Genomic DNA, 13,348 nt, shown 5'->3' with positions numbered 1-13,348 from the left:
TGAAACAGTAACATGTGCGCGCTCTAAACCAGGAAGCAGGCAGCCATGTACCAGTACGTAGTTGCACCTGCACAGGCCAGTACAATGTGGGTTGGCGGTCCGGATGTGGTTAAAGATCAGATAAACCCATTTAGTATATACTTGGTAGAGCAATGTGAAAAAGTCCTTTCCACGGCCATATTTTTAGATCAGGCCTTATGTGGCGTCATAATCCAGAAAAAAAAACGTTCCCAAGCAATCCAATTTTCTGTGTTTAGATGGACCTACATGTTAAAAGCTTAAATCTAGACCATACACCTATTCTCATTCCATACCCTTAAACTAGAACTATCACAAATTTTTATACTGAAAGTCAGCTGTGTATTTTGTTTTTGTGCTGCCCTAGGCAACACAAAAATCAGGTGCCCTCCTCCCCCCACCATCTAAACAGAGAGAGAGAAGTGAGAGAGAGATCCAGGAACCACAGTCTGACACCCTCCAGCAGCCCCAAGCCTGTCCTGGATGACTCAAGAGCTCCTGTAGTGCCTCATCTGTATGGAGAGATGGAGATGTACTGCGCTTTTCCAGCACTGAGTAGCACGGCTCACAAAATGACATCCGGGCACCACCGAAGCCATGATCAAGACCATGAAGGAGGGTCTGACACCATCCAGCAGCCCACAGCCTCTCGTGGATCCCAGCTCCTGCTGTGCCTGTCCCTCAAATGCTCCCCAGCCTTGGTCACCAGCAGCCCCCCCCCCCCCTGAAAAATGCCACCCAAGGCAGCTGCCATTTTTGACTCGCAAAGAAATAATCCTCTGCTGAAAGTATGGATTCAACCTTTTAAGATTATCTCCAGGTAAATTGTTACCCCCATGCTAAGTTGAATGGGTATAGCTTACCTGTTCACTATGATACAAGGTAACATTTGAAAACACATAAGACATTCAAATGATATGTTTATTTTAGAGTGTATGTATAGCCTTTTCTTTTGTTATTGTATTTTATGTATAACTGAAAGGTTAAAATGCTGTTTGTGTCTCAAAGCATTTCTTTTTACTTTTTTTCTGAGAGATACAGTCAACAGTCAATGGGGTTTTTTTTTTTACTAATGCTGGGGAGTGCAAAATCTGGTGCTGCTCTGCATCTAACTTCAGCTTGTTCAATTAAGCGTTGACAAAAACCTGGAAGCTGATTGGTTTGTATGCACAGCTACTCCAGAATTTGCACTCTCCAGTATTAGTAACTCAACCCCTATGTCTATCTTAGACAGTTGTCATGTTTGTCCCCATTGGAATATAATCAGTACTACTTGTTTTGGTAACAGCACCAAATGTTTGGATATCCCCTAACTTTTTGTCCCAGTGACAGTTACCACCAGGTAGATCAGTGAATCTTCCCAGTGGGAACACAGACAGCAATACAATATTTACAGAAGGTCTAATCTTTCCCTGTTCTGTTAAAAATTAAAAAGCAGTAATACTTGCCTCTTCGTACACTTTATAAAAATATTCCTTCTATTTATTTATTTAGTTTATTTGAGATGTATGTAGATTAATCACTCCTGAGGATGCTGGCTGCTTGGTAATTTTCAACCTAGTTGTAGCTCAAATACCAAAACTGATTTAGTATAATAATTTGTTTCTTAGATTCCCCAGAACTTATTAACCACTTGACCTCTGGAAGGTTTTTCCCTCTTCATGACCAGAGCCTTTTTGCTCTACTGCACTACTTTAACTGGCAATTGCTCGGTAATTATATGTAGCGGTACCCCCGAAGGGGCTGCTTAAGTTTGTTCACTCCGCCACTCTGCCTCTCAACCCCAAGAACTGTCTCAGCCCACACTGGCACACCTGGCAATAGTGTAAGTGCAAGGACCAATGAAAAGCACACACTTTATAATAAAACACAGAGATCAGCTTTACTGTAGACCTCTATGGGAAGTAATAAACATTAACAACAGGTATATGTTAGGAGAATCAAGAGAACAACAAATACTGTGACAGAAAGCAATATAACTCACTTTTACACTCAGGCTGCTCTTAGGGGATTCCAACCATGAATAACCCCAAGAGCAGAGGCAAACACTTAAATGGCAACCTCAAAGTGGATTTAACTCCTCTTCATAAAATGGGCCCCATGATGTCCAAGCAGAAGGAGAGCAGAAGAATGACTCTCTGTTATGTCAGACTTCTCCCTTCTAACCCCCGACACCATGACCTCAATAGGAAAACACTGTACCCAACTGATGTTTAATAGCTACTTTCAAGGTAAAGCTATTCCCTCACACACCATGCAATATAGAGGCCTGACTACGCATGCGCGTGCTCGTATGGCACCAGTAACTTTAGTCTCTTTGTAACTGGATGAATGTTGGGATCTTCAGCTAGCCACTTTCGTTGGTGCACTTAAACTCCTTAAACACTTAAAGTGTAATTGTAATCCTGTGGCAGTATTTGTATAGCAAAGTGAACATGGTGTCTGTTCAGCAGGGCCATCTACACAACCCAGTGCCTGGTGAATATGAGCAAGGTATGATGTCTCTGTATGTGTGCAATGTTCCTGTCATCTGACAGTGGGAGAAATCCCTCTCACCAGATCCTGTGACAAAGGCCCAAACGATCGTCCTGGAAATGACAGATTCCTCTGGTCACCTCACGATGAGCACTTCACACTGTCAGTGTAGGCACTGTACTGTAGACCACTTCTTTCAGTTTGGATGTTCCTTTGTCTGATCCAGATCACCAAGCATCCAGTGCACTGCCCAAAAGCACTTCTTTTCCAGGTCCAATCTCTCTCCTGCCACATGCAATCTCCCTCTCCTTCAGGAGAAACCCAAGATGGATCCCTTCATTCTCCTCTCCCTAAGCATGATGGCTTTCGTAGTTCTTTATTTTTATTCTATCTCCATATCAGCCTATAAGGCCGTTTCTGTTCAAAACTCCATCGTCCACAATGCTTTGCAGCTGCACCTCCTGCTTGAAAGAGTCCTTGTCATTGGCTCCTTTAATGGCTCTTATAATTGGCTCTCTCTCTCTCTTACAGTCTAAGGGAGAAAGGGGGGCTGAAATCCCTCACTGCTTTGTCTGTGTCAGGGCAAGTGTCAGGTTACACAGGAGAGGCCAGTCAGCAGATCACAGCCATGAGACAGGATTAATATCTCCTGCTACACACTCCCCCCACCAAAGAACCTTTGGTCCTCCAAAGGCAGTAACAATCCTTGACCTGGTACATGCTTGATATATACACGCGGAGAAAACAAATTAGTACACACAGGAAACCAAACAATTTACATTCTCATAAAATCTTGGCAGAGGAACCTCCCACCAGTTAACATAGGATGGAAGGTTGTCCCGCCTACAAGCCACCTTAATTGGAATGGCCCAGCCAGATGTGTCAGGGGGTGAGTCAGTATTGTCAACCACCAAATCTGCGGTGGAAGGATCAGGTGCTTCAAGAGTCCTTTTTGCAGTGAGAATGACCCCTTCAGAGCTCTCACCCAAAGTATCATATGTTAGTCTCTTTGGTGGGTGAATAACCCTACGCTCTCGCTGTTCTTTAGGCTCTGGGGTTGCAAGCACACGGGTCTCTTCTTCATCATCAACCTTCTCCTCTTCCTGCATTTTAGCTTCATCTCTAACTTCTTCTTCAATAAAGGATGGAAAGTCTGCAGGTTCTGCTGTCATCAAAGAGGATTGAGAGTCTTTCAGCTCTTCCATTAGTGGACTCCGAGGCACAAACACAGGAGCATCGGGCCTGAGTATCCCGGTGTCGATCACTGTGGAAGGAGAAGGAGGGATAGCAGATTCAGGCATCTGAGACAACCACAGCCAATCCATTCCCATCTCTTCATCTTCGCTTTCTCCATCTTCTGCAGGCAGAAGCAAAGACTGAAACCGAGTCACTGGCCGAGATCTCTGGGGGGCCCTGGATGATGACTGTGGATCTGGCTGTAGTGGAACACGAACTGCTTCAGATAGAGGCAACAAATGATTACGATGCCAAGTTTTCAGCGGGCCTGTGCTTCCCTCTGGCCGGATCTGGTACACTGGGAGTCCTGGCAGCTGTTTGCAGATGACATAGGGCTGCGATTTCCACCGGTCAGCCAATTTGTGTCTTCCCGGGACACCCAGGTTTCTCAGCAGCACCTTGTCACCCGGCTGTAAGTCCTGCACTCGCACCCGGAGGTCAAAGTTTCTTTTATTTCTCTGTCCTCGGGCATCTGAGGCAGCTTGGGCCTTGTCATAGGCAGCCTTCAGACTTTTCCGCAGGCGGTCCACATATCCTCTGTGTGAGGTTGCAGAGGTACGGTCTATGGACGTGCCAAAAGCCAAATCTACTGGCAGCCGGGCCTCGCGCCCGAACATCAGACGATAGGGAGAGTATCCTGTGGCATCGTTTGTGGTGCTATTATAAGCATGCACGATAGCTGCTATGTGCTTGCTCCAGTGCTGCTTTTTCTCAGAAGTCAGAGTCCCAAGCATATCCAAGAGGGTTCTGTTGAATCTCTCTGGTTGGGGATCTCCCTGAGGATGGTATGGGGTGGTTCTAGACTTCCTGATGCCCAAAAGATCTAACAGTTTCTTGATGAGACTGCTTTCAAAGTCTCGCCCTTGATCAGAATGGATGCGTTGAGGTAGACCATAGTGCACAAAGAATTTTTCCACCAAGATCTTGGCCACCGTGGGTGCTTGTTGGTCTCTCGTGGGAAAAGCCTGGGCATACCTAGTGAAGTGATCAGTTACTACTAGAATATTTCCCTGTCCACTCAAATCAGGCTCCAAGCTTAGAAAATCAATGCACACCAGCTCCATGGGTCCCTGACTCTGAAGGTGGCCCATTGGGGCAGCTTGGTGAGGCAAAGTCTTCCTTTGGATGCACCTAATGCAGGAGTGACAGTAACCCTCAACTTCAGCTCGCATGCAGGGCCAGTAGAATCTGTCCCTCACCAGGTGGAAGGTCCTGTCGGGTCCTAAGTGACCATGACTATCGTGCAAAGCAGTTAATACTGTCTCTCTGTGTTTTTCTGGCAGGAACAACTGCCATCTTTCTCCAGGATCTCCAGAGGGGCCCCTTCGGTAGACCACCCCTTGGTGCAACTGCAAACGATCCCACTCTCGGTGTAGTAGATGGGCTTCCTTAAGGGAGCCAGTGAGGAGCAAATCAGGGCATTGGCTCTCCAAGGCTTTCAATGCCAAGCTACAGAGAGGGTCTTCCAACTGATCCCTTCGCAAGTCTTTCTTGGAGAGTTTTGGCAGGCCTTCATCCCCGACTTGGGTGACGTTGCAGTAACATCTGGGAACACCAGCGGCTGACACTCCAAGGTCTTTGGCCCTGGATCCTCCTCCAGCTTGGTGTTCTGCTCCTTGACATAAGGCTTGTACCCCTTCGGGAGTCAGCTGAGTCCATTCTTCAGTATAGTCCCTGGAACAATGAGGCCTTCTTGACAATGCATCCACATCTTTGTTTCCAACTCCTGGTCGATATTTCAGACTGAAAGTGAATTCAGATAAGGCAGCCAGCCATCTGTGACCTGTGGCATCTAACTGCGCCGTAGTGAGGATATAGGTGAGAGGGTTATTGTCGGTCTTGATCATGAATTCAGCACCGTACAAGTAATCTCTCAGCTTATCCACTACTGCCCACTTTAGAGCCAGAAATTCGAGCTTGTGTGTGGGATAGTTCTTCTCAGTGGGTGCCAAGCTCCGACTCACATAGGCAACAGGCCGAAGGTGCCCGTCATGCTCTTGATACAGCACCCCGCCCAACCCATCTCTGCTAGCATCAACATGCAGCTCGTATGGCTTGGTTGGGTCTGCATAGGCTAGAACTGGAGCAGTGGTTAGATTCCACTTCAGCTGTCTGAAAGCCTCTTCACACTGAGCAGTCCACTGTTCTTGAATGGACTCTCTGGGTTTCCTAGGACCTCCAGCTGATCGAACAGGTTTTGGCAGATCTGGGTCATCGTCTTCCTCTCCACTCTTCAGTAGTTCGTTGAGTGGGCGAGCTGTTTTAGCGAATCCCTCAACAAATCTTCTGTAGTAGGAACAGAATCCTAGAAATGACCTAAGTTCGGTCACATTAGTAGGCCTTGGCCAGGAAGTGACGGCCTCTAGCTTCTGGGGGTCGGTGGCCACTCCATCAGCAGACACAATGTGGCCAAGGTAGTTAACCGAGGGTTGATAGAACTGGCACTTCTCCAGGGATAACTTCAACCCCTCATCATGGAGTCTCTTCAGTACCTTCTCTAGACGCTCTTCGTGCTCCTCCAGAGTCTTGCCAAAGACAATGATATCATCTAGGTACACCAATACCTCTATCAGGTTCATGTCTCCAACTGTCTTCTCCATTAACCTCTGGAAAGTGGCTGGGGCACCGGACAGGCCTTGTGGCATGCGGTCGAATTCAAAGAACCCCACCGGGGTAATAAAAGCGGTCTTCTCTCGGTCTTCAGGGTGCATGGGAATTTGATAGTATCCGCTCTTCAAATCCAACACGCTAAACCACTTGGCCCCTGATAGACTCTGCAAAGCGTCTTCTATTCTTGGGGTGGTGTATTGGTCAGGAATGGTCCTCCTGTTCAGCGTCCGATAATCAATACACAGCCTCAATGCACCATTCTTCTTCCGTACCACCACTATTGGAGAAGCATATGGACTCCGGGACTCTCGGATTATACCTGCCCCTTTCAACTCTGCCAGTTGCTCACGCAGGTCTTCCAAGTCCCCTAAAGGAATCCGTCGAACTCTCTCCCTGAATGGCTTATCCTCTTTAAGACGTATTCGGTGTTTGGCACTTTTTGCACATCACACATCAAATTCACTCTTGGAGAATGCAACCTTCCATCCCTGAAGCTGAGCCTTGGCCCTTTCCTTCCATTCAGGTGGAAGGGGAGAATTTTCCAGATAAAATTCCTTGGCAGGGATCCCATCTTTCTCTTCCCCCACCAAATCAGATAGTGAGACTGGGGTGGCTGGGTTAACTTGTCCCAACAACATCCGTGCTGGCATCTTCACAGGTAAGGCCGTTATGTTGCAGACACTAACTGAGATTTTTCCATGACTTCTTTGTAACGCTTTAGTTGAAACAACTTCAGGAATTATCTCTACTCCTGAACTTTTCCTCTGGCCGTCTGCCTCGACGACAATGAAAGGGCCTGGTTGCTTCCAGTTCAACTTGACGGACGCTTGTAAACAAGCCACTTCACCAGGCTGTAACACCTTCTCCCTTCGGTCCAAACGCCAGATCTTCCCCACTCCTTCAGCTGGAGCCTTCTGTTCTTGCACCAGGCGCTGATAGGCCTGTCTCAACATGGGGTGCACACTTGTAGTTGAAGTGTCTGACTTCAGAACAACAGGCGTCAACAGTCTTCTGACCAGATCAGTATTGGTTCCTATGATGAGGGAACCCTTACTGACCCCTACTGGGCGAGGACAGACCACTGCTAACGTGTCAAAAGTCTCAGTTTTCCCAGCCACCGAGGGATCAAAAGTCAGCCTGACTGGTAAATAACCGTCATAGGGGAAGTTTTGAGTGCCAATGCCCCATATCTCCAGCTCTTCCAACTTCTGCAAGGGCAGGTGCTTGAGGTGCTTGTCATAGAAGTCTCGGTAGAGAAGGGTCACTTGAGCTCCAGTATCCAAAAGGGCCTTAGTGTAGATTCCCTCTACTTGGATGGAAACAACAGGAGCAGGTCCCACTAGCCTGTCTGGAAGCTTGGGGGTGGTGGGGATCTGAGTCTGTTTGGTGGCCTGAATCCGCACTACTTTCTTGTGAAAATTCTGACCTGGTTTGAGTCTCCTTTGAGTGCTGGGCATCTGGTGTGCATTGATTTTCTGCTGCTGGGCTGTATGTGCCAAAGTAAACGGGGCACTGGGTCGCTCGGAGGCAGCAACGGGAGCCCTCTGCAAAGGTTTGGACTTCCGCCGCTGTCTCCTCGCGTCGTTTTTTTCGGAGCTCACTACCTCAGATGGGCACCCAGTTTGCTCCTTCACCGGGGCCCTCTGGAGTTTTCCGGTGACTTTCCAAGAGACAACTTCTTTAATATTCTCACCACCTCTGTTGTAAGGTCTGTCAAGTTCTCTTCATTTGGGCATCGAGCGATGAAATGTCCTACCTCTCCACAGCGATAACACTTCTTATCGGTAGAGGAGACAACACCCCTTCCTCCCTTAGAGTGGACACCGTCTGCTTCACTTCCTTGAGTGATTGTTGCATATCGGCATGGGCTTCCATCACTTGTCCTACTGTTTTCTGAATTCCACAGAATGTTTGCTGTAGAGTAGTTTGCGCCTGTGCCAACTGAACTATAGCTTGCGTCAAAGTGTCAATAGAGGTGCTGAACCCTCCATCTGAGCTGGTCTCCGATGCAGACCCTGACTGTATGATGTAAGCCGTAGCACCATGTTTAAGACCCTTGGCGGACTCAGGCCTCTGTACCTTGGCTGCAATGAGAACTTCCTCCTCTCTAATAGCCTTTATGAATTTGGAGTAAGTGAGGAGGTCATTTGGACCCCTGGCTCGAAGTTGTAGCACAATGGGATCAAGTGGCTGGGCTCCCTTTTGCACCTGTAGCATTAAGGCTTTACTGGCCTCCTCAGCTTTCATCCCACCTTTCATTACGACTTGTTGAAGGGTTTGATCCAGCCGCATGACATAATTTATCAACCTCTCACCCTCCGTTTGATAAGTGTGATGAAAGAGATAGATTAATTCTGTGCAATCTTCAACTCTCCCATAAATCTCACGGAGCGCTTCTAGACACTCAGAAACCGAGCAGTTGGGTTTATCCCGTTTCAGGTTTCGAACTACATCAGAAGCTGGTGCCCGCAGGCTCTCTACCACCCTCTGTCTCTTTACTGTGTCAATTACATCCCACTCTTCCACCGCTTGGATGGCTTGATCCACCCAAGTATCAAAGTCATCTTCTCCTGAGGGTGTGGGAACTTTCCCTGAGAAGTATCGTAGTTTGCGATACCCGTAATTGGTGGATCCTACTGGGTTCTTGAGAAGCCCTGTAACTAGTTTCCCAAACTCGGCAACTAGCAAAGAAGAGGATTCTTCTGAAGATGTCACTGACTTTGAGGTGCTGACTTCTGGGTCCAACATGGCATTTCCTGAGTTCCCTGGAGCAGAGCTTGATTCATCCGGATAAATTAGTATAGCATTGACATCTGCGGTCAGTTGGAAACGGTCTTTCTGCAGAACATCAGGAACTCCCTTCTTCCACTCAGTTAGGGCATAGGTGCGATTTGAGCTAAGGTCTACCTTCACATCCAGCACAGATATTCTTTGGTTTATGCCTGAGGCAGCCCATGCTTGACGGATTCGGTCCTCGGTCCAGTCACTGCCAGGGACACTGATCACTACACACAACTCCACCTGCCCGTTTTCTTCGCCGCACCACTTAATTGCAGCTGCAGGGTCCATGCTGCCGTTGTCTTTCAAAGTTGATTGCAGAGTATTGGAAATTATCCTGGACGAGCCCCCACATGTAGCGGTACCCCCGAAGGGGCTGCTTAAGTTTGTTCACTCCGCCACTCTGCCTCTCAACCCCAAGAACTGTCTCAGCCCACACTGGCACACCTGGCAATAGTGTAAGTGCAAGGACCAATGAAAAGCACACACTTTATAATAAAACACAGAGATCAGCTTTACTGTAGACCTCTATGGGAAGTAATAAACATTAACAACAGGTATATGTTAGGAGAATCAAGAGAACAACAAATACTGTGACAGAAAGCAATATAACTCACTTTTACACTCAGGCTGCTCTTAGGGGATTCCAACCATGAATAACCCCAAGAGCAGAGGCAAACACTTAAATGGCAACCTCAAAGTGGATTTAACTCCTCTTCATAAAATGGGCCCCATGATGTCCAAGCAGAAGGAGAGCAGAAGAATGACTCTCTGTTATGTCAGACTTCTCCCTTCTAACCCCCGACACCATGACCTCAATAGGAAAACACTGTACCCAACTGATGTTTAATAGCTACTTTCAAGGTAAAGCTATTCCCTCACACACCATGCAATATAGAGGCCTGACTACGCATGCGCGTGCTCGTATGGCACCAGTAACTTTAGTCTCTTTGTAACTGGATGAATGTTGGGATCTTCAGCTAGCCACGTTCGTTGGTGCACTTAAACTCCTTAAACACTTAAAGTGTAATTGTAATCCTGTGGCAGTATTTGTATAGCAAAGTGAACATGGTGTCTGTTCAGCAGGGCCATCTACACAACCCAGTGCCTGGTGAATATGAGCAAGGTATGATGTCTCTGTATGTGTGCAATGTTCCTGTCATCTGACAGTGGGAGAAATCCCTCTCACCAGATCCTGTGACAAAGGCCCAAACGATCGTCCTGGAAATGACAGATTCCTCTGGTCACCTCACGATGAGCACTTCACACTGTCAGTGTAGGCACTGTACTGTAGACCACTTCTTTCAGTTTGGATGTTCCTTTGTCTGATCCAGATCACCAAGCATCCAGTGCACTGCCCAAAAGCACTTCTTTTCCAGGTCCAATCTCTCTCCTGCCACATGCAATCTCCCTCTCCTTCAGGAGAAACCCAAGATGGATCCCTTCATTCTCCTCTCCCTAAGCATGATGGCTTTCGTAGTTCTTTATTTTTATTTTATCTCCATATCAGCCTATAAGGCCGTTTCTGTTCAAAACTCCATCGTCCACAATGCTTTGCAGCTGCACCTCCTGCTTGAAAGAGTCCTTGTCATTGGCTCCTTTAATGGCTCTTATAATTGGCTCTCTCTCTCTCTTACAGTCTAAGGGAGAAAGGGGGGCTGAAATCCCTCACTGCTTTGTCTGTGTCAGGGCAAGTGTCAGGTTACACAGGAGAGGCCAGTCAGCAGATCACAGCCATGAGACAGGATTAATATCTCCTGCTACATATATAAACAAAAAAATATCAAAAATGTAGGAAAAACCCCCCAATGTTTTCTACTTTTTCCAATAAAAAAGAAATCTAATTTCCTCATAAATTTTAGCTAAAATATATTCTGCTACATGGCTTTGGTAAAAAAAAAAAAAAAAAAAGGGGGAATATTAGTTGGTTTGCATGAAAGTTGTAGTGTCTACAAACTATGATACATACAGTTGCAAGAAAAAGTATGTGAACCCCTTGGGATTACATGGAGTTTTGCATGAATTGGGCATAAAATGTGCTCTGAACGTCATCTAAGTCACAACAATAGAAGAACACAGTCTGCTGAACATAATACTACACAAATATTAGATGTTGCCATAGTTTAATTGCACATAACATGTAAACATTCACAGTGCAGGGAGGAAAAAGTATGTGAACCTTTGGACTTAATAACTGGTTGACCCTCCTTTGGCAGCAATAACCTCAACCAAACGTTTCCTGTAGTTGCAGATCAGACCTGCACAACGATCTGGAGTAATTTTGGACCACTCCTCTTCACAAAACTGTTTCAGTGTAGCAGTATTCTTGGGATGTCTGGTGTGAATCGCTCTCTTAAGGTCATGCCACAGCATTTCAATCGGGTTGAGGTCAGGACTGGGCCACTCCAGAAGGCGTATTCTGTGCTGTTGCAGCCATTGTTTTGTTGAATTACTTGTATGCTTTGGGTCATTGTCCTGTTGCATCACCCATCCTCTGCAGGGCTTCAGTTGGCGGACAGATGGTCGTACGTTTTCCTGCAAAATGTCTTGATAAACTCTGGAATTTATTTTCCCATCAATGACAACAATCCGTCCAGGCCCTGAGGCATCAAAGCAGCCCCAAACCATGATGCTCCCTCTGCCATGTTTTACAGTGGGGATGAGGTTTTGATGTTGGTGTGCTGTGCCTTTTTTTCTCCACACATAGTGTTGTGTGTTCTTCCCAAACAACTCAATCTTGGTTTCATCTGTCCACAGTATATTTTGCCAGTAGTGCTGTGGAACATCCAGGTGCTCTTTTGCAAACTTCAAACGTGCTGCAATATTCTTTTTGGACAGCAATGGCTTCCTCCGTGGTGTCCTCCCATGTACTCCATTCTTGTTTAATGTTTTCCTTATTGTAGATGTATCAACAAAAATGTTAGCATGTGCCAGAGATTTCTGTAGGTCTATAGCTGACACTCTGGGATTCTTCTTTACCTCATGCAGCATTCTGCGCTGTGCTCTTGCAGTCATTTTTACAGGATGACCACGCCTAGGGAGAGTAGCAACAGTGCTAAACTTTCTCCATTTGTAGGCAGTCTGTCTTACTGTGGACACATGAACATCAAGGCTTTTGGAGATACTTTTGTAACCCTTTCCAGCTTCATGCAAGTCAACAATTCTTGATCGTAGGTCTTCTGAGAGCTCTTTTCTGCGAGGCATGGTTCACATCATACAGTGCTTCTTGAAACCAGTAAACCCAAAACAGGTGTGTGTTTTTTAAGGGCAGGACAGCTGTCACCAACACATCCAATATCATCACACTGATTGGAGTCAAGGTTGGCTCACTCCTGGCTCCAATTAGGTCTGGGAGAAGTCATTAAGCTAGGGCCTCACATACTTTTTCCTCCCTGCACTGTGAATGTTTACATGTTATGTGCAATTAAACCATGGCAACATCTAATGTTTGTGTAGTATTATGTTCAGCAGACTGTGTTCTTCTATTGTTGTGACTTAGATGACGTCCAGAGCACATTTTATGCCCAATTCATGCAAAACTCCACATAATCCCAAGGGGTTCACATACTTTTTCTTGCAACTGTATACTGGAATTTATGCAGCTGCAAATGCTATAATGTAATGGCAGTGATCAGTGATTTATAGTGTTAGTGTGGCGGCAATCTGTTGTAACCGACCTTCTCTGGGAGGTACACTAACTGACTGACACTGACGTCGCTAGTGACACTAATTCAGTGATCCGGTATAATACTGTACACAGACACTATATTAATGACATTGGCTGGGAAGGGGTTAACATCAAAGGCATTCAAAGGGATTAACTGTGTGCTTAACAGGTGTAATGTGTGTAATATGTGCTGTTTTTACGTACAGATCTGGCTGTTTTTTCTCCCTGTTTTGCAAACACAGGACTCTGTTCTGTGATTGGCTACAGCTGATTAGCAAGTCCACAGCCAAAATCATTGGCTGGAACCTGCTTACACTGGCTACAGGACGGGTCAGCACAAACCCGAAAGAAGCTGGAAGACATACATGTATGTGGTCCAGCCATGCTGTGCTGCCTGCCCACAGTAAATGTACTGTGGGCAGGCAGCAAGCAGTTCAGGTATTTGACTTGCAAGGCTGGAAAGTTTACTTTACAACTGTAATATTTCTGTCCCTGTTTAGGCTACAGTCCAGAAACCTTTGCTGCAGAAACAGGCTACTACAGGAACATCAGTTAAAGGATAAG

The 13,348-nt window shown here is 46.4% G+C and overlaps 1 protein-coding gene across 1 annotated transcript in view; it reads left to right on the top strand.

Moving 5' to 3' along the window:
• LOC149437173 (uncharacterized) overlaps positions 1 to 13,348 on the top strand; it is a 510,919-nt gene that overhangs the window by 207,763 nt on the left and 289,808 nt on the right. The window lies entirely within an intron of this gene.

This window comes from Staurois parvus, unplaced genomic scaffold (assembly GCF_062004578.1).
Source record: "Staurois parvus isolate SC_StPar_1 unplaced genomic scaffold, SC_StPar_1.0 ptg001302l, whole genome shotgun sequence".
NCBI classification, from domain to species: Eukaryota; Metazoa; Chordata; class Amphibia; order Anura; family Ranidae; genus Staurois; species Staurois parvus.
Note: the sequence above shows the minus strand (reverse complement) of the source record. Positions and strands in the feature narration are given on the sequence as shown.